Here is a 19,156-nt window from a genome sequence, read left to right as displayed (position 1 = left end):
TTTACAGATTCTGTTGGCCTGGAAGGGTGCATTTTTAACAAATGAAGTATAGTTGACACACAGTATTGTATTGGATTCAAGTGTAACATAGTTTCAGTTAAACAACATAATTTATAGAGATTACAAATAAATTTGTTTTAATTACATTCTTTTGGCAATTCCAAAGTGAATACAGGGTTATGCAAGAGGGCTGGCAGATATTTTCGTGGTATGAGGCTTGAGTCCAGCTTTTGGTTTGAGGAAGGGTAATAGAGTCTGTGTGGGTGGGTCAGGTCAATGCAAACCACATGCCCCATTGCTGTCACTGCGTGAGTGGCTAACCGGCAGACAGAAGGGTATACGAAAACGGAGAAGGAGAATATCATGTTTTGGCCTCCAGGTGGGAGCTTATCTTTTTCTGAATCTGTCAGGCGACAAAGGATAGGGGAGTGTGGACTTCCTGCATTTTAAGGGCCTCCTGCCCCTGAGCGTGCAGGTAGCAGGTGAAAGTTCTGTGCTGATGCCTTCAAAGATGTACAGGTGTGATTTCCCTTCATACTCTCGCCTGAGAAAGAAACCTAGAAATGGAGGAGGAAGAGGAAGAAATGGCAGGTTCTCAGGTAAAATTTGTGATCTGGATCAGCGGCTGTGTCCTTTGTTCTTACTGAAATCCCATGTATTTAGAACTTACTCACTTTTACTTCTATACCTCTGGTGGGTCTCCCTAACACATTTGTTTTTAATGCTTTTGCTTTTCTCCTAATGGTAGCCAAAGTTAGATCTTTAGGATATTCCTCTTTTATATCCCGTTGCTTCCTCTCCAATCTCTCCATCCAGGCTTCCTTTTCAGCAGGGGTCCCCAAGCTCCAGGATCTAATACCTGATGATCTGAGGTGGGGCTGATGTAATAATAATAGAAAAGTGCAAAGTAAATGTAATATGCTTGAATTATCCCCAAACCATTCCTCTTTGACTTGGTCCATGGAAAAATTTTCCCATGAAACTAGTCCCTTGTACCAAAAAGTTTGAGGACCACTGTTTTACAGCATAAAGAATTCCCACCATGAGTTACTGATGTGCAAATGTTGAAAATGTTCCCTTTTTGTCTTATTGATTTTGGGATATGTTGATAACACAAGATTCCCATTGAATGTGAGGTTGGGTCCTGGGATAGCAGTGAAGAAGGAGAATATGTAATATTTAGGTCCTGTCTAGGTGCAGTATCAGTCTACATAGACAAGGATAATGAAAATGAACCAATAGAGCTGATTGCTGCTGCTGCTGCTAAGTTGCTTCAGTTGTGTCCGACTCTGTGAGACCCCATAGACGGCAGCCCACCAGGCTCCTCCGTCCATGGGATTTTCCAGGCAAGAGTACTGGAGTGGGGTGCCATTGCCTTCTCTGAGAGCTGATTGCTATATGGATAGAATAACCCAAAGTTCTGAAAAAGAAAGAGAGCTCCCAATCGCATCAAGGAAAGACTTCCTGTTTAAAACACACAAGAGGACATGATAGTTATATGTGGTTTAAATATGTTTAACCCTGTTCTCATGATTAGATGAATATTTTTTGGTTGGCTTTTTTTTTTTTTTTTTTGCAGAACTATCCCAGCAATAATGATGTGCACATTGGTCAGCAGATATCAATCTGTCCCATTACAGCTAATGTTAATTTTGTTCACCTGATTCAAGAGTTCTGCCAGATTCCTCAACTGAAAAGCTAGTGTTGAATCCCTAGGATAAGTAACATGTTCCTTTTTGTTTTTAATAAGCAGATTTTGCTCTTTCTAAGCTGAACCTGGTCACTTTTTTTTAGGCAAAGGAAAGAGCCCTTGGAGGTGAAGAAAGGGAGACAACAGTCATTCACCAAGATAGTTGGGAATGAATAAAGCAGATAGCACAGGGGTGATGTCTAAAGGTGAAGGAGGGCTAGGATATAAAATGTTATGGAAGTTCTGATTCAGTGGAAATTAAATTAAGAAGCCTAGAGTTATGTCTGTTGCTGTCCACAGAGGCACATTTCCTGCTCCACTCATATCACGCTCCTAAGTTATCTAAGGGGAATTTTCCTTTTGCTCCAGTGATCATCTATGGCAATCAGAATCTTCTGACTCTTTTTCTATTGCTTTTGGGGGCGTGAAAAACTCCGTGTATATACAAAGTTCTTTTATGAACTTTCTGTTAGGTTTCTCCTCCCTTATCTTTGCAGGCATTTGTCTCCTAGAGGCACTTACATTCTATTACAACACTAGAACATGAGACAGACTGTCCCCCATTCAAGTCTATGTAAAGCACGCTTCCCTATGGAAGAGACCCTGTATTAGGTCCAGAAATGAACCTGGGAAGCCTGGGAATCCTGGCCTCACAATAGGATACCCTGGGCCACTTTGTTAAGATATCATTGATCCTGGGCCCTGCCAAAGACTAACTGACAGAGTATGTAGGGGAGGGACACAGGGTATGGTAGTTCTAAAAAATACACAAATGTTCCCAATGGGGAGTCAAGGCTGAAAATGACTTTGGTGAACCTTGCTCACCAGAATTTCATGTCTGTACAAATCACTTATGAATCCCATTAAAAACTGATAGGGGGTCTCACACTCAGGTGTTAAGACTCTTCAAGTCTGGAATGAAGGTCTTTAATTTACACTTGGAGCAGCCACTGAAGTTGCTTCCCCCAGACCTCATTTTCTGCAGCATTAATTTAGGGAAATCAAGAACAGTGTCTGAGTGCCTTACACACAACCACCCTTATCTGAACACAAATACTGCTTGTTCCCAGTGAAGATCACTAACAACTTCTGAAAAGATGACATTCTTGGCTCTTCACTTTTGAATTGAGTGGGGACTAGAGAAAGCAGGCCTGAGCAAGACCATTATGGGGAAACATTTGATCATTCATGAAAGGAATGTTTCTTGAGGCTCTACTGCATGCTCACAGGTAGGTGAGGATCACTGCATGCAGGACACTGTACTAAGATCCTCAGAGTTGATTGTCTTAATCTGCTGGGTATTCTATATTGGGAATTGGGTGTTTTTATGTTTATCTTTCCCAGGGGTATTTAGATGTCTGGCTTACCTTCTTGGGAATAGAGATTATCTTTGTCTCTTCTCTTTGCTTATCACTGATGGTAAAGATAAAATCCACCCACAAACTTCATATCCTTTGCTCTCCTTTTCCTGAGTCAGAGCATCAGAAATTGTGAATGCCAGATCCATTCACAACAGTGGCAGCGTTTGCAGGAACTCTGGTCTCTGAGCTACTCTGAGAACAATGACTGAGAAATAGGAGCAGAGCCATGGTAAGACTTCTTTTTTTGTTTGTGTAAGTGGTCATTTAAAAAATAATCTGAATTGACATTACCAATTAGACTCTGCAAGTCTGATTTTGGAAGAGGGACTATATTCTGGGTGGAAATTCTAGAGCAGCAGAGCTGTGCCTGCAATCTTAATCCTGAAGTATGAAACAGGAATCTGTGGCATCTGATGGACTGCACTAGAGATGGGATTGACCAGTGCCTTATGCATTTATATTATTCAGGGTGATTCTGGATGGCTAGTCCCTGATTCCAGTCTGTTCTTGGCTTGTATGCATTGTTCAGTTCAGTTGCTCAGTCGTGTCTGACTCTTTGCGACCCTGTGAACTGCAGCACGCCAGGGCTTCCTGTCCATCACCAACTCCTGGAGTTCACCCAAAGCCATGCCCATTGAGTCAGTCATGCCATCCAACCATCTCATCCTGTCATCCCCTTCTCCTCCTGCCCTCAATCTTTCCCAGCATCAGGATCTTTTCAAATGAGTCAGATCTTTGCATCAAGTGGCCAAAGTATTGGAGTTTCAGCTTCAACATCAGTCCTTCCAATGAACATCCAGGACTGATCTCCTTTAGGATGGACTGGTTGGATCTCCTTGCAGTCCAAGGGACTCTCAAGAGTTTTCTCCAACACCACAGTTCAAAAGCATCCATTCTTCGGTGCTCAGCTTTCTTCACAGTCCAACTCTCACATCCATTCATGACTGGAAAAACCATAGCCTTGACTAGACGGACCTTTGTTGGCAAAGTAATGTCTCTGCTTTTGAATATGCTGTCTAGGTTGGTCATAACTTTCCTTCCAAGGAGTAAGCGTCTTTTAATTTCATGGCTGCAGTCACCATCTACAGTGATTTTGGAGCCCCCCAAAAATAAAGTCAGCTACTGTTTCCACTGTTTCCCCATCTATTTGCCACGAAGTGATGGGACCGGATGCAATGATCTTAGTTTTCTGAATGTTAAGCATTAAGCCAACTTTTTCACTCTCCTCTTTCACTTTCATCAAGAGGCTCTTTAGTTCTTCTTCACTTTCTACCATAAGGGTGGTGTCATCTGCATATCTGAAGTTATTGATATTTCTCCCAGCAATCTTGATTCCAGCTTGTGCTTCTTCCAGCCCAGCGTTTCTCATGATGTACTCTGCACATAAGTTAAATAAGCAGGGTGACAATATACAGCCTTGACGTACTCCTTTTCCTATTTGGAACCAGTCTGTTGTTCCATGTCCAGTTCTAACTGTTGCTTCCTGACCTGCATATAGGTTTCTCAAGAGGCAGGCCAGGTGGTCTGGTATTCCCATATCTTTCAGAATTTTCCACAGTTTATTGTGATCCACACAAAGGCTTTGGCATAGTTAATAAAGCAGAAAGAGATGTTTTTCTGGAATACTCTTGCTTTTTCGATGATCCAGAGGATGTTGGCAATTTGATCTCTTGTTCCTCTGCCTTTTTGAAATTCAGCTTGAACATCTGGAAATTCATGCTTCACGTATTACTGAAGCCTGGTTTGGAAATTTTGAGCATTACCTTACTAGTGTGTGAGATGAGTGCAATAGTGTGGTAGTTTGAGCATTCTTTGGCATTGCCTTTCTTTGGGATTGGAATGAAAACTGACCTTTTCCAGTCCTGTGGCCACTGCTAAGTTTTCCAAATTTGCTGGCATATTGAGTGCAGCACTTTCACAGCATCATCTTTAGGATTTGAAATAGCTCAGCTGGAATTCCATCACCTCCACTAGCTTTGTTCATAGGGATGCTTCCTAAGGCCCACTTGACTTCATATTCCAGGATATCTGGCTCTAGGTTGGTGATCACACCATCATGATTATCTGGGTCATGAAGATCTTTTTTGTATAGTTCTTCTGTGTATTCTTGCCACCTCTTCTTAATATCCTCTGCTTCTGTTAGGTTCATATGCATTGTTAGTGGTATGCATCATATGCATTGTTAGTGGTACTAGATTCAAGTCCTCATGAGTTTCACCCGCAATCCTTGTGTGTGCCTGTGTGAAGCTCTGGGCTAAAGAAAAGGCAAAAAATGGAGAAATTGTCAAACCCCCTTGGAATAACAACACCGGTGAGAAGGAAAACTGGTCTGTGCTACAGATTGCGGTACCAACTTGCTTAAACTGTGAATTCAGGTGTGTTGGCTTCATTAAAATGGGATTCAAGACTGGTGATCTTGAGTGCCAGCATGGTGAAGGGAGGAGAATATGACTGGATGTTTGGGCCCTGGGAGGGGCTGGTGTGTTCCAGAATTTCCCTGTGCATTGCTCAGCATGTGGTGGGAGACTCTGATAGTGTGGGCAGTATGGTGTTACCATCAAGGGTGATGTCTGGTCAACTGAGGATATAGCTATGCTGGTGTATTGTTGGCATGAGTGAACAGGGGCAGGGAGATGTGGGGAGAGGCTGCAGCTGAATGGGGTCTTGAGGGACTAGATGAAGAGAGTGTTCAAAATGAAATATGGCACTGTGTGTTAAAATATTAATTTATGCATATTCAAATTTTAAAGAGCTAATTTGAGCCTATCTGTATTCCTTTCAAATAGCCTCAAAGCAAAGATGGTTAGGAGCGCTTTATCTGCAGGAACCAGGGAAAGGTTTTTGTAGAGAAGACACCAAATCAAAGCAAGGATAATATTTGACTGTATCTTAACCAGTCACTTTGGTCTTGGAAAACCTAGTTGGCTGTGTGTGATTGGTTATTTTTAATTTATCTTCTCAGATTTAAAGTGCCTTGACTCTACATTAAGTTTTGTTTGCTTAAGAATGAGAGTCACCTCAGCCTAATGGTCTCCTTGTTTAATTACTTCAACATTGGAAACACTTTAGGTGAGATATTATACTTTCTCTTTTGCTCATGCAGCTTGCTGGATCTTAGTTACCTGATCAGGAATCAAACTCAGGCTCTTGGCATTGAGACGGCAGAGTCCTAACCATTTAACCAGCAAGGAATTCCCTTTACTTGGATTTATTGTTTAAATATTTTATAATCTCATATTTTATAATTAAATTTGTTCTTACACTTCATAGTTTTTTTTTTTTTTTTTTGCCACTGCCATAATGTATGACCTCACATTTAGCAGTTTAAAAAACATTCTACAGTTCATAAGTTAGAAAGCCAGTGGCCTTGGCCGGGCTTTCTGGTTAGGGTCTTACAAGGTCAGAGATCAGGGTGTCATGAGGCATAGGTTCTTATTTGCAGCTTCCCTGGGAGAATCTACTTTAGGACTATTCAGGTGCGAGGCAGAATCCATTTCAGTCCGGTCGTTTCCACGATCACACCTTGCACCCAGTGGCCCTGAAGGAGAGAAGAATGATTGTGTCATTGTTTACTCGTTTGTTTCTCTAAACCTTTACTGTGTGTTCAGTTGAAGGGGTCATCACAAGTATTTTATGTAAGTGAGTTTATTACCTCAAGGTCTCAAATCAGGAACTATTGACAATTAGCTTATGATTTGAATGCAAGTCATGGAGTTAGTGAGTAGGAGGAAAAATTAGTGACCCTCAGTCCACCCGCTGCATCTAGAGTCACCCCTCCTCCATCCCTGTACTCCATCCTTCTCTATTGCTCTTTGTGACCTCAATATCCCTGCCCCTGTGACCTCTGGATATCTCCAGAACTAATCCTTCCCCTTCTAGACTTTATTGCTCTCCCACTTCTCACTTCCATCCTGTGCATTTTAGATGTCCATCCCCATGGGCCCTCTAGCCCCTGGATTCCAGACCTCTCAACCCAGCCCTCCTCTCCTTCTATTGCTTCCAAACCTTTGATCATTCATATCCTCATTCTGTTTGTCCTTTTTTCCTCCTCTCATTCCAATGACTTCTCATTCGTTTGGGTGTAAGCTTTGGTTGTACATTTAAAATATTTCTTGTTTTCTATGAGCCTGGGCTTCCCAGGTGGCTCAGTGGATAAAGAATCTGCATGTAATGCAGGAGATGCAGGCAGTACAGTTTCAATCCCTGGGTCGGGAAGATATTACTGTAAACTTTGCTTTTAGAATCGCTTTTGCTGTGTCCCATAGATTTGGACTGTTTTTTTTGTTTTCATTTGTTTCTAGGTTTTTTTTTTTTTTAATTTCCTCTTTGATTTCTTCAGTGATCCATTGGCTGTTTAGTAGCATATTTTTTAACTTCCACGCTTTTGTGTTTTTTGCAGTTATTTTCTTGCATTGTGCATTTCATAGCATTGTGTTTGGAAAAAAAATGCTTTATGTAATTTCAATTTTAAATTCTCTGATTGTCATTTTGAGGCCCTGCATGTGACCTATTCTGGAGAAAGTTCCGTATGCCCCTGAAAAGGAAGTGTATTCTGTTACTTTTGGATGGATGTGCTATGTATGTGTATATATATATTTATATATGTATCCATCTGGTTTAATGTGTCATTTAAGGTCAGTGTATCCTTATTGATTTTCTGTCTGGATGACCTGTCCATTGTCTTAAGTGGGGTTTTAAATTTCCTTGCTTTTACTGTTACTGTCAATGTCTCCCTTTAAGTCAGTTATATTTGCTTTATGTATTTAGGCGCTCCTTGTTGGGTGCATAAATACTTAGGTTTGTTAGTTCTTCTTAGATTAATCCCTTGATCATGGTGTATTGCCCTTCTTTTTCTCTTTTAACAGTCCTTATTTTAAAGTTTAATCTGTCTGGGAGTTCCCTGGCAGTCCAGTGGTTAGGATTCGGTGCTTTCACTGCCATGACCTGGGTTCAATCCCTGGTTGTGGGGAACTAAAATCCCACAAGCTTCTCAGCAAAAAAAAAAAAAAAAAAAAAGGCTGTTTTTAAAACTCACTTAAAATTTTAAATACTCTAGTATGTGGAGCATGAAGCACTTATTGGAATATACTAAAAGATTCAAAAAGATACATGCACCCTAATGTTCATAGCAACATTGTTTACAGTTGTCAAAATACAGGAGCAACCTAAATGTCCATTACCGATAAACGGATAAGGAAGATGTAGTACATATATACAATGCATATATACTACCGTTTGCAAATTTGCCATTTGCACCAACATGGATATATTTGGAAGGCATTATGCAAAATGAAATGTCACACATCGAAAGGCAAATACCGTATGATATCACTTATATGTGGACTCTAAAAAATATAATAAATGAGTGAATATAACAAAAAAGAAACAAACTGACAGACACAGGGAACACATTAGTAGTTACCAGTGGGGAGGTGGGAGAGGCAAGATAGGGGCTGGGGAGTGGGAGGCACAAACCACTGGGTGTCATATAGGCTCAAGGATATATTGTACAACATGAGGAATATAGCCAGTATTTTATGATAATTGTAAATGGAAAGTAACCTTTAAAATTGCATTAAAAATTGAAATAAAAATATAAAAGATACTAGATTCTCAAAGAATATTTGAAAAAGTGGATATGCTTTTCTCTAATTTTTACCTTAATGAATACACTTTAAAGATGTGAGGAAGTATAAATACTTAAGCGGGGTGGGGAGAACAAACTGTGGCACCACAATTTATAACACAAACACATAGACACACAATAAACAAAAAGTTCTGACCTGTTGGTTCAGTTGTAATGTGCTTTATTAACATAGATCACAATTTCCTTTGTGAATCATCAAATATTCATTCATGGCATCATTTTCAAAGACTTCTGACTATTCCCAGCACAAAATGTTAATTCCCCATTAATGCCTTTGGTTTATTTTCAAATAAATCTGTGATGCAAACAACTCATGCTCTGGATCTTTGGGGTTATGGAATCTCAGCTCACCTGAGGACAGGTAGTCATGCCTCACTCCCCAGTAGTCCTTTGGGTCAAGTGGACCCTGAGAGGACAGGGGGCTAAAGGATGTAAGGACTAAGAGTGCCTTTGAATAGATTTCTACAGGCAACCCCTCACATACCCTAAACCCATCATGTGATTTCCACCAACCTGGGAGCATCCCTTCCAGGCACCAACAAGGCCACACTTATTCCAGGAGGGGCTCAGCCCCTAGGAATCAGGCTCAGGGAACCTGCACTTCTGGAAGTTCTTAGCCCGAAACTTCATGCTACTCAGTGGTCTCAGGTGTGCTATGCCTGATAGCTCTAGCCCAGGGCTACTGAATACGGGTCTGAGGGAGTCACATCAGCACAAACAAAAAACTTGTTAAATATGCCATTTCATGAACTCCACAGGAGAATCATAGTTAGACTGGGGCCCTCATTCCCCCCAAATTTGTGTGCACTTTAAAACTTTGGAAGAAATGTTTGCTGTATGGTTCCCACGCAGTTTCCCATTAGTATTCCATGATGAGGGTTTAGTAATAATACCTGTGCCCTTCCCAGTGTGTATTGATCATGGTGGGAACATCTGCATTGTTTCAACACCAGGTGATTCTAAGTTAGGCTCAGTTTAAGCACAAGGGCTATGGGGTACATGGGTGAGCGTTGCTTCCAGTCTACAATCCTTTTCCGTTTGGGGAGGCATTGGTGGCTGCTCTACATGGGATGAGACGGGCAGGGCGGTGTAGCCCCCTTCCTCTACGCTGTAGCAGAGTCTGGGGGAATCTGTGTGAGGGGAGAGCACGTGCAGACAGGAAAGAAAAACCTCACAGTTTTTTCTGTGAGAAAAAAACCTCCAGAAATGAGCTCCATGCAGGAGCTCATTGTTCCTGAATCTTTTTCAAAAGGTTGGCGTTTCTGGGTTCTTTTGCCTGTGGGTGCGGTAGGAACAGATGCAGGAGCTGTGCGGACGCCACTGAAGTCATTCTCAAGATACTAATGTGGTTCTCAGCATGACATCGATGAGAAAACAACGCAGAGCGGAAAGAAAAGGAGAAAACGGCAGCTTCTCGGGTAAATGTCCTGTCCTGGGTCAGAGGCTCTGTCTGCTTTTCCTCCTGAAATGTCATGGATTGAGAACCTGTAAGCCTTTCATTTTCTACTTCTGATGTTCCTGTCTAGTGAGGCTGTTTTCTACTTCTTTTTTTTTTCTTCGTAGATAGTCAAAGTCAGCTCTTTACTTCTGCCCTGTGTTCCAGAGTCTTTGCTCATTGTCTGCATCCAGGCTCCCCACAAAGCATGGAAGACTCTCAGCATGAATTAATGACCTTCAGTTATTAAAATTATCCCTTTTGTGAAAGAGCAACATGAGAAGGTATTAATATCCAAAATTCCCTATGCGATAATTTTAGATGTTGAGATGCTAGTGAAGGGGAAAGTGGAATGATTACTCTACACCTGAATGTAACATCAACTTATCACAACAGGGTTAAGAAAACACAGTTTTAATTGGGATGGCATTAGTGGTCCATTTAAATCAAAGTTCTGGGGAATTCGATCTGTATATTGATAAGAAAGACTATTTAAATACAGTATTCAAGTCAGAGAATATGGGAAGTATATGTGGACTGAAATTTGCATTAAATGACATTTTTTCCATGGTAGTTTCAGATTATGATTTTCTTATGTATTTCAACCCAGAATACTACTACATCAGTGATTATGTGTCTGGAGTCTTTCAGTCCTGTGATTATCATTTGTCCCATTACACCTGAGGTTTACTGGTTCTGGTGCTTTCTGCAAGATTCCTCTGCTATGAAGCTTGTATAGTTTATCTTTAGTAAGAGTTTGGTGTGATTAGCTGAGAAGTGTGCATAAACCATTATGGTAAATCTGGAAACTCCAATCTTAGTTTTCCTTTGCTTGTAGTTGCTTTGGAAAATGAACATGGTCACCTTTGTTTATTAAAGATACTAGCTTTTCAAATGGAGATTGTAAAGAGTTAAGGCTTGCTCTTGTAAGTTTCCATCATACTCCAGACTTCATGCAATGGACATACTCTCCTTTATCATTTCTTTGTATTTTCAAAAAAAAGTTTACAAGAATCATATTATTAATGTATGATTAGTTAAGTTTCTGAAATCTGCTGCTGCTAAGTCACTGCAGTTGTGTCCAACTCTGTGCAACCCCATAGATGGCAGCCCACCAGGATCCCACGTCCTTGGGATTCTCCAGGCAAGAACACTGGAGTGGGTTGCCATTTCCTTCTCCAATGCAAAAAAGTGAAAAGTGAAAGTGAAGTCACTCAACTCAATTGATAAACACTCTGAAAGACATCAAAGATTCAGAACCAATAGCTCTAATTTATTTTATATAATTGTGTGCATGTCTCCCCAAGTGTATTTATAAAATGTAAATCCCTGATATTGAATAGAACACCTTTTTTAGGTGTTCTAGGTGATCTTCTATGTCTTCAGAGAACTGATCAACTTCACCTTCTTCAGCATTGGTGGTAGGGGCATACACTTGGATTCTGTGATCTTAAATGTCCTTTCTTGGAGACGAACTGAGATCATTCTGTCATTTTTGAGGTTGTACCCAAGTACTGTATTTGGGACTGTTGTTGATTATGAGGCCCACTCCATTTCCTCTATGGGATTCTTGCCCACAGTAGTAGATATAATGGTTTTCTGAATTAAATTTGCCCGTTTCCGTCCATTGATTCCTAAGATGTCAGTGTTTATTCTTACCATCTCCTGCTTGACCACATCCAATTTTCCTTGATTCATGGACCTAACATTCCAGGTTCATATACAATACTGTTCTTTGCAGCATTGGATTTTACTTTCATTACCAGACACATCCATAACTGAGCGTTGTTATCTGCTTTGGCCTAGCTGCTTCATTCATTCTGGGTCTATTGGTAATTCTCCTCTGCTCTTCCCAAGTAACATATTGAATACCTTCAGACCTGGGGGACTCATCTTTTGGTGTCATATCTTTTTGGCCTTTTATGAAGTTCATGAGGTTCTCATGGCAAGTATACTGGGGTGGTTTGCCATTCCCTCCTCCAGTGGATCACATTTTGTCAGAACTCTCTGCTATGATCTGTCTGTCTTGGGTAGCCTTGCATGGCATTGTTCATAGCTTCATTGAGTTACACAAGCCACTTTGCCATGACAAGGCAGTGATCCTTGAAGGGGGTATATATCAATATAGATGCAGATGTCATATCTTTATTACCCATTTATTTGTTGAAAAGAACTTAGGTTGCATCCATATCTTGGTTATTGTGGATAATGCTGCAGTAAATATAGGGGTGCATATATCTTTTCAAGTTAGTGCTTTTATTTTCTTTGGATAAATACTCAGAAGTGGAATTGATGAATCATACAATGGATCTATTTTTACTTTTTGAATATTGTTTTCCATAGCGGCTGCAAAAATTGTATCCCCACTAACAGTTCACATATTCCCTTTCATCTACATCCTCAAGAAGACAGTAAGTTGAAAATATCCTCTTTTTGATGATAGCCATTCTAAGAGGCCAGAGAAGGCAATGGCACCCCACTCCAGTACTCTTGCCTGGAAAATCCCATGGATGGAGAAGCCTGGAAGGCTGCAGTCCATGGGGTCGCTGAGCGGGGAGCCTGGTGGGCTGCCATCTATGGGGTCGCACAGAGTCGGACATGACTGAAGCGACTTAGCAGCAGCAGCAGCATTCTAAGAGGTGTGAGATAGTACCTGACTGTGGTTTTGATTTGGATCGCACTGATGATGAGTCATGAGCACATTTTCATATGCCTATTGGACACCTGTATGTTTTTTTTGGGGAAAAAAATCTATTTCCTTTATCTCTCCATTGGAGAAGGGCATGGTAGCCCACTCCAGTATTCTTGCCTGGAGAATTCCATGGACAGAGAAGCCTGGTGGGCTACAGTCCATGGGATCGCAAAGAGTTGGACACGACTAAGCGACTCGCACTCACTCACTCACTCACTTACCTATCCATATTGGATTTTTTGGTTTCTTGTGGCATTTTATGAGTTTTTAAAAAATGTATTTTGATTGTATACCCTTTATTGATTGTATGTTTGCATTTTTTCCCCATTTGGTATGTTGACTTTTCATTTTGTTGTAGAAAAGCTTAAGTTTGATTTAATTTTGGTTAATTTTTGCTTTTGTGCTTTTAGTCTTGTATCCAGAAAAATAATCATCAAAACCAATGTGGAGGAGTTTCTTACATTTGCTTTTAAAACTTTTATGGTATCAAGTCTTAGGTTCAGTCTTTCATATTCTTGTTAACTGTATTTTCTTTTTGGTGCTATTGTAAATAGGACTTTTTAAACCTTTTCTGATAATTTCTGTGTTAGAGTGTACAATTACAAATGATTTTTATATGCTGGTTTTGTATCCTGCAGCTTACTCTATTTATTAGGTTGAATAGTGTTTGAGAGGTGATATTTTAGGGTTTTGTTATAGAAAAATGTCATCTGCAGAGAAAATCTAGCTTTATCTTTATGATTTGGATTTAGTTTTCTTGTTTACTTGCTCTGGTTAGGAGTTCCAGTACTCTGTTGCATCAAAGAGGCAAGAATAGGTAAGCTTGTCTTGGTCCAAACCTCCGAAGAAATGTTTTGTGGATTCATAATTCAATATAGTGTTAGCTTTGGGCTTGTCATATGACTTTTAATGTGTTGAGGTATATTCCTTCTATAACTTTCTTGAGTCTTTATCATGAAAGGAAGTTGAAAGATGTCAAATTTTGTCAGATTTTTCTGTCTCTATTAGTAATGATTAGTAGATCATTACTACTACTAGTAGATTAATGATTAGTAGATAATGTTTTCGCTTTATTCTCAATGTAATGTGTCACATTTATTGATTTGCATATGTTGAGCCATCCTTGCATCCAGGCATAAATCCCACTTGATCATGGTGAATGATCTCTTTAACGTGCTGTTGAGTTTGGTTTGCCAGTATTTTGAGTGTGTGTCATCTATGTTTTTTAGGGATACTGATCTGTACTTTTCTCACAGTACCCTCGTCTGATTTTGATATTGGGGTAATGAATGTCTCAGAATGTGGTTTGAAAGTGTTTGCTCCTCTTTTTGGAATTCTTGGCTTTAATTTCTCTTTAAACATTTGTTATAATTCACCAGTAAAACCATTTGAATTTTATTTATTGAAATGTTATTTATTAAGAGATTTTTCAATACTGTTTCATTCTCTCTACTCGCTGCTGGTCTGTTCAGGTGTTCTGTTTCTTAACTATTTAGTTTTGGTAGTTCGTATGTCTCTAGGAGTTTGTTTTTTCCTAAATAATCCAACTTGTTTGCATCTGATTATTAATAATCTCTGATTTCCTGTATTTTGTAATTTGTATCATTGTAATGCCTTTATATGTGTGTGTATGTGTATATATATGCACACATACATATATGTATATATATACACGTTCTCTCTTTCTTAGTTATACTAGTTAACAGTTTGTTGATTATTTTTTTTCCAAGCCAAACTCCTCAATATTATTTCTCTTTCTACTATTTTTATAATCTTTATTACTTTACTTTTATTGGAGTATAGTTGATTTATAATGTTGTTAGTTTCATGTATACAGTAAAGTGAATCTGTTATACATATATCCACTATTTTTCAGATTGTTTTCCCATATAGATCATTACAGAATATTGAGTAGAGTTCCCTGTGCTTTAGTGCAGGTCCTTCTATTACTTTTATAACTGCTCTAATCCTTGTTATTTATTCCATCCTGCAAACATTGGGCTAAGTCTGTTCTTTTTCTAGTTCCTTTAATTGTGAAATTAGGTTCTTTAATTCGGGGTTTTTTTTTTTCCCAGAGATAAAAGATTTTTATTACTTATAGCACAACAAACATGAGCATAGTATTGTATTGATAGTCCCTTCCCATTCGTTCCCACTGGGATGACACAGAGGGGTCCAGTTGGATGCTATGCATGTACTCAGTTATGTTATGTGGAGGAACACTGGATTTGAGGACCCCACTACCTTTAAAATGAGAGGTTAGCAAGCTTCCTGTTAAAGGGAGAGACATTACCTCATTTCTCAAGGCTGTTCATTAGAAACACACCTCTAAGAAATGGCTCAGGTGAAATGCTGTCAGGGCATGCATTCTTTTCCTTTTTTAAAAATTGAAGAATAGTTGACATATAGTATTACGTTAGTTTCAGATGTACAACATAATCATTCAGCATTCAGGAAGATCCCCTGGAGGAGCAAATGGCAACCCATTCCAGTATTTTCACCTGGAGAATCCCATAGACAGAGGAGCCTGGTGGGCTACGGTCCACAGGATCTCAAAGAGTCAGGCACAACTGAAGCGACTTAGCACACACACACATATTACAAAATGATCACCGTAAGTCTAGTAACCATTTGTTCCCATCCACAGTTATTTCAGTATCATGAACCATATTCTTTATATTAAATTCTTGTCAATTTTTATTTTATAACTAGAATTTTGTAATTCTTATGTCCCTTCAACTATCTTGTTCAGTACCCACTCACCTCCCCTCTTGCAATCACCAATTTGTTCACTGTGTCTGTAAGACTGTTTTTGTTTTTATTTTGTATGGTGTATATATATGTATTTATGTGTGTATCTATATATGTGTATATATATGTATGTATAATGTGTTTTATGTGTATTTTCATATGTATTTTTGTATATATATATGTGTGTGTGTGTGTGTATATATATAAAATCAGTTTTTATCCATTTATCTATTGTGAACATTTAGCTTCTTACCATATTTTGGGTATTGTAAGTTATGTTGCAATGAACATAAGGGGTGTGCATATATCTCTTTGGATAAATAACCAAACTGGAATTTCTAAGTCATACATTTTTATTTTTTTATGTTTTCAGAACCCTCTGTAATGTTTTCAATAGTGGCTGCACTGAATTACATTCTTAGCAACAGCACAGGTGACTTCTCTTTTCTCTACATCCTAGGCAAGCCTTTTTAAGTGCCGTCATTTTGATGATAGCCATTCTAACAACTGTAAGGTGATATCTTTGTCGTTTTTTGATTTACATTTCTCTGATGATTATTGATGTTGAGCATGTTTCCATGGTCCTTTTAGCCATGTGTATTTTTTTTTTTGGCAAAATGTTTATTGGACTCCTCTACCCAATTATTATTTATTCCATTTATTTCTTAAAAAATTATAGTTTATTTACAATATTAGTTTCATATGTACAGTATAGTGATCCAGTAATTTTTATAGGTTATACTTGATTAAAAGTTATTATAAGATAATGGCTATAATTCCCTGTTCTATACAGTATTTCTTTGTTGCTTATCTATTAACATTTTATAGATAGTAGTTTGTACCTCTTAATCCTATACCCCTAACTTACCCTTCCCCACTCACCTGCCCCCATTGGTCACCACTAGTTTGTTTATCTATATGTGAGTCTGTTTCTCTTTGCATATACATTTGTATTATTTTTAGATTCCACATATAAGTGATGTAACACTGTTTTTGTCTTTCTCTGACTTACTTCATTAAGAATAAGATCCTCGAGGCCCATCCACACTTCTGCAAATGGGAGAATGCTCCTCTTTCTGTGGCTGTGTAATATTCCACTGGACGTACATGCCGTATCTTCTTTGTCCATTTGTCAGTTCATGGGCATTTGGATTGCTTTTATATCTTGGCCATTTTCAATAGTGCTGCTATGAATATTGAGGTTTATGCAACTTTTTGAATTAGTGTTTTTATTTTTTCCTAGATGTGTATCCAGGAGAATTATTGATGGATCATATGGTAGTCCTATTTTTAGTTTTTTGAGGCACTTTCATCCTATTTCCCATAGTGCCTGCAATAATTTTCAATCCTACCAACAGTGTACAAGGGTTCGCTTTTCTCCACATGCTCTCTAAAATTTGTTATTTGTAGATATTTTGATGATTATTTTGACAAGTGTGAGGTTGACATCTCACTGTTTTGAATTGAACTTCTCTAATAACTAGTGATGTTGAGCAATTTTTCATGAGCGTTTTAGCCATCTGTATGTCTATATTAGAAAAATGTCTATTCATGTCTTCTGACCATTATTGATTGTATTGTTTGTTCTTTATGTGTGTGTGTGACATTGACTTGTATGAGCTGCTTATGTATCTTAGATATTAACCCTTTATCAGTCATATCATTTGCAAATATGTTCTTCCATTTTGCACTTTGAATTTTTATTTTGTTGATGGTTTTCATTGCTGTGAAAAAGTTCTTAAGTTTATTTAGGTCCCATTTATTTATTTTTGTTTTTATTTCTTTTGCCTTAGAGACCAGATCCAAAAAAAAAAAATTGCTACAATTTATGTCAGGGTTTTCTGCCTATGTTCCCTTCTAGGAATTTTATGGTTTGGTGTGTGACATTTATGTCCTTAATCCATGTTGAATTAATACTTGTGTATGGTGTGAGGAAATGCTCTAATTTCATTATTTTACGTGTAGTTCTCCAGTTATCCCAGTATCACTTATTAAAGAGACTGTCTTTTCGCCTTTGTATATTCTTGCCTCCTTTGTAGTAGATTTATTCACCATAACTACGTGTGTTCCTTTTTGGGATCTATATCCCATTGATCTATATGTCTGCTTTTGTGATTATTATAGCTTTGTAGTCAGGGAGCATTCTATCTCCAGCTTTGATCATTTTTCTTAGAATTGCTTTGCAATGTGGGTGTTCTGTGGTTCTGTGTTTATTTTAGAATTGTTTGTTCTAGTTGTGAAAAATGTTATGGGTATTTTGACAGGGATTGTTTTAAATCTGTAGGTTTCTTCAAGTAAAATGGCTGTTTTTTAAACGATTAATTCATCCCCAACCAAGAGCACAGAATATCTTTTTACCTGTGTCAGCTTCAATTTGCTTCATCAATGTCTTATACTTTTCAGTACATAAATCTTTCACCTCTGTGGTTAAATTTATTCCTAGGCATTTTATTAATTTTGGTATAATCCTAAATGTTTTATTTCTTAATTTCTCTGATAGTTTATTATTTGTGCAGAGAAAAATAACAAATTTATGTATATTGTGTATACTTCAAGTTTACTGAATTCATTTATGATAATATGTTGGTGAAATCTTTAGGGTTTTTTCTATATATTATCATGTCATTTGCAAATGGTGACAGTTTTATTTCCTTCACAAATCCCATTTTTTTACTTCTGTTCTTATCTTTTTGCTGTAGCTAAAGTAATTAATACTGTGTTGAATAAAATTAGTGATAGTAGGAATCCTTGCTTCTGTTCTTAGAGGAAATGCTTTCAGCTTTTCACCATTAAGTATGATGTTAACTCTGATTTTGTTATATATGCCCTTTTATTTATTTATCTATTTATTGCCTCACTACACATTATGCAGGATCCTAGTTCTCAGACCTAGTTCTCAGGGCTTGAAACAACACCCCCTGCAGGGGAATCACAGTTTCCCAACCACTTAACCATCTGGGGAGTTCATTCCCTTTATTATGAAAAAAAGGTATGATGTCTCTATATTAATTTTGTTGAGAGTTTTTGTAATAAATCAAATTTAGAATTTTGTTGAATTTTGCCAAATGTTTTGCTTGAGGTATGAAAATGATCATATGATTTTATCCTTTGTTGTGCTAATCTGGTATGTCATTTAATTGATTTGCATATATGGAATCATTCCTGCATTCCTGAGATAAATCCCATTTGATCATGGTGTACGATTCTTTTAATGTATCGTTGAATTCAGTTTAGTAATATCTGGCTGAGGATTTTTGCGTCAGAAATATTGCCTGTTCAGTTCAGTTCAGTCGCTCAGTCATGTCTGACTCTTTGCAACCCCATGAACCGCAGCACGCCAGGCCTCCCTGTCCATTACCAACTCCCGGAGTTTACCCAAACTCATGTCCATTGAGTCGGTAATGCCATCTAACCTTCTCATCCTCTGTTGTCCCCTTCTCCTCCTGCCTTCAAACTTTCCCAACATCGGGGTCTTTTCAAATGAGCCAGCTTTTTGCATCAGAAATATTGGCCTGTAATTTACCTTTTTGGCTAATGTTTTTACCTGGTTTTCATATACGGGTGATGCTGGCCTCAGAAT

General features: G+C 38.4%; 1 long non-coding RNA gene across 10 annotated transcripts; it reads left to right on the top strand.

Moving 5' to 3' along the window:
* Positions 1–491: 491 nt before the first annotated feature.
* LOC129657680 (uncharacterized) lies at positions 492–18,772 on the top strand. 10 transcript variants are annotated; one of them, XR_008716974.1, is made up of 7 exons: positions 492–599; positions 1,580–2,919; positions 3,168–3,280; positions 6,014–6,120; positions 9,951–10,116; positions 15,950–16,009; positions 16,598–18,772. It is a non-coding gene; the product is annotated as an uncharacterized LOC129657680 (long non-coding RNA). The 10 variants fall into 10 exon arrangements; XR_008716971.1 differs by lacking the exon at positions 6,014–6,120 and having other exon boundaries at positions 493–599; XR_008716973.1 differs by lacking the exon at positions 6,014–6,120 and having other exon boundaries at positions 493–599; positions 3,164–3,280.
* Positions 18,773–19,156: the final 384 nt, after the last annotated feature.

The sequence above is a fragment of the Bubalus kerabau genome, chromosome 7 (assembly GCF_029407905.1).
Source record: "Bubalus kerabau isolate K-KA32 ecotype Philippines breed swamp buffalo chromosome 7, PCC_UOA_SB_1v2, whole genome shotgun sequence".
NCBI lineage: Eukaryota > Metazoa > Chordata > Mammalia > Artiodactyla > Bovidae > Bubalus > Bubalus kerabau.
The sequence above is the reverse complement of the archived record's forward strand: the minus strand, read 5'-3'. Positions and strand labels throughout refer to the sequence as shown.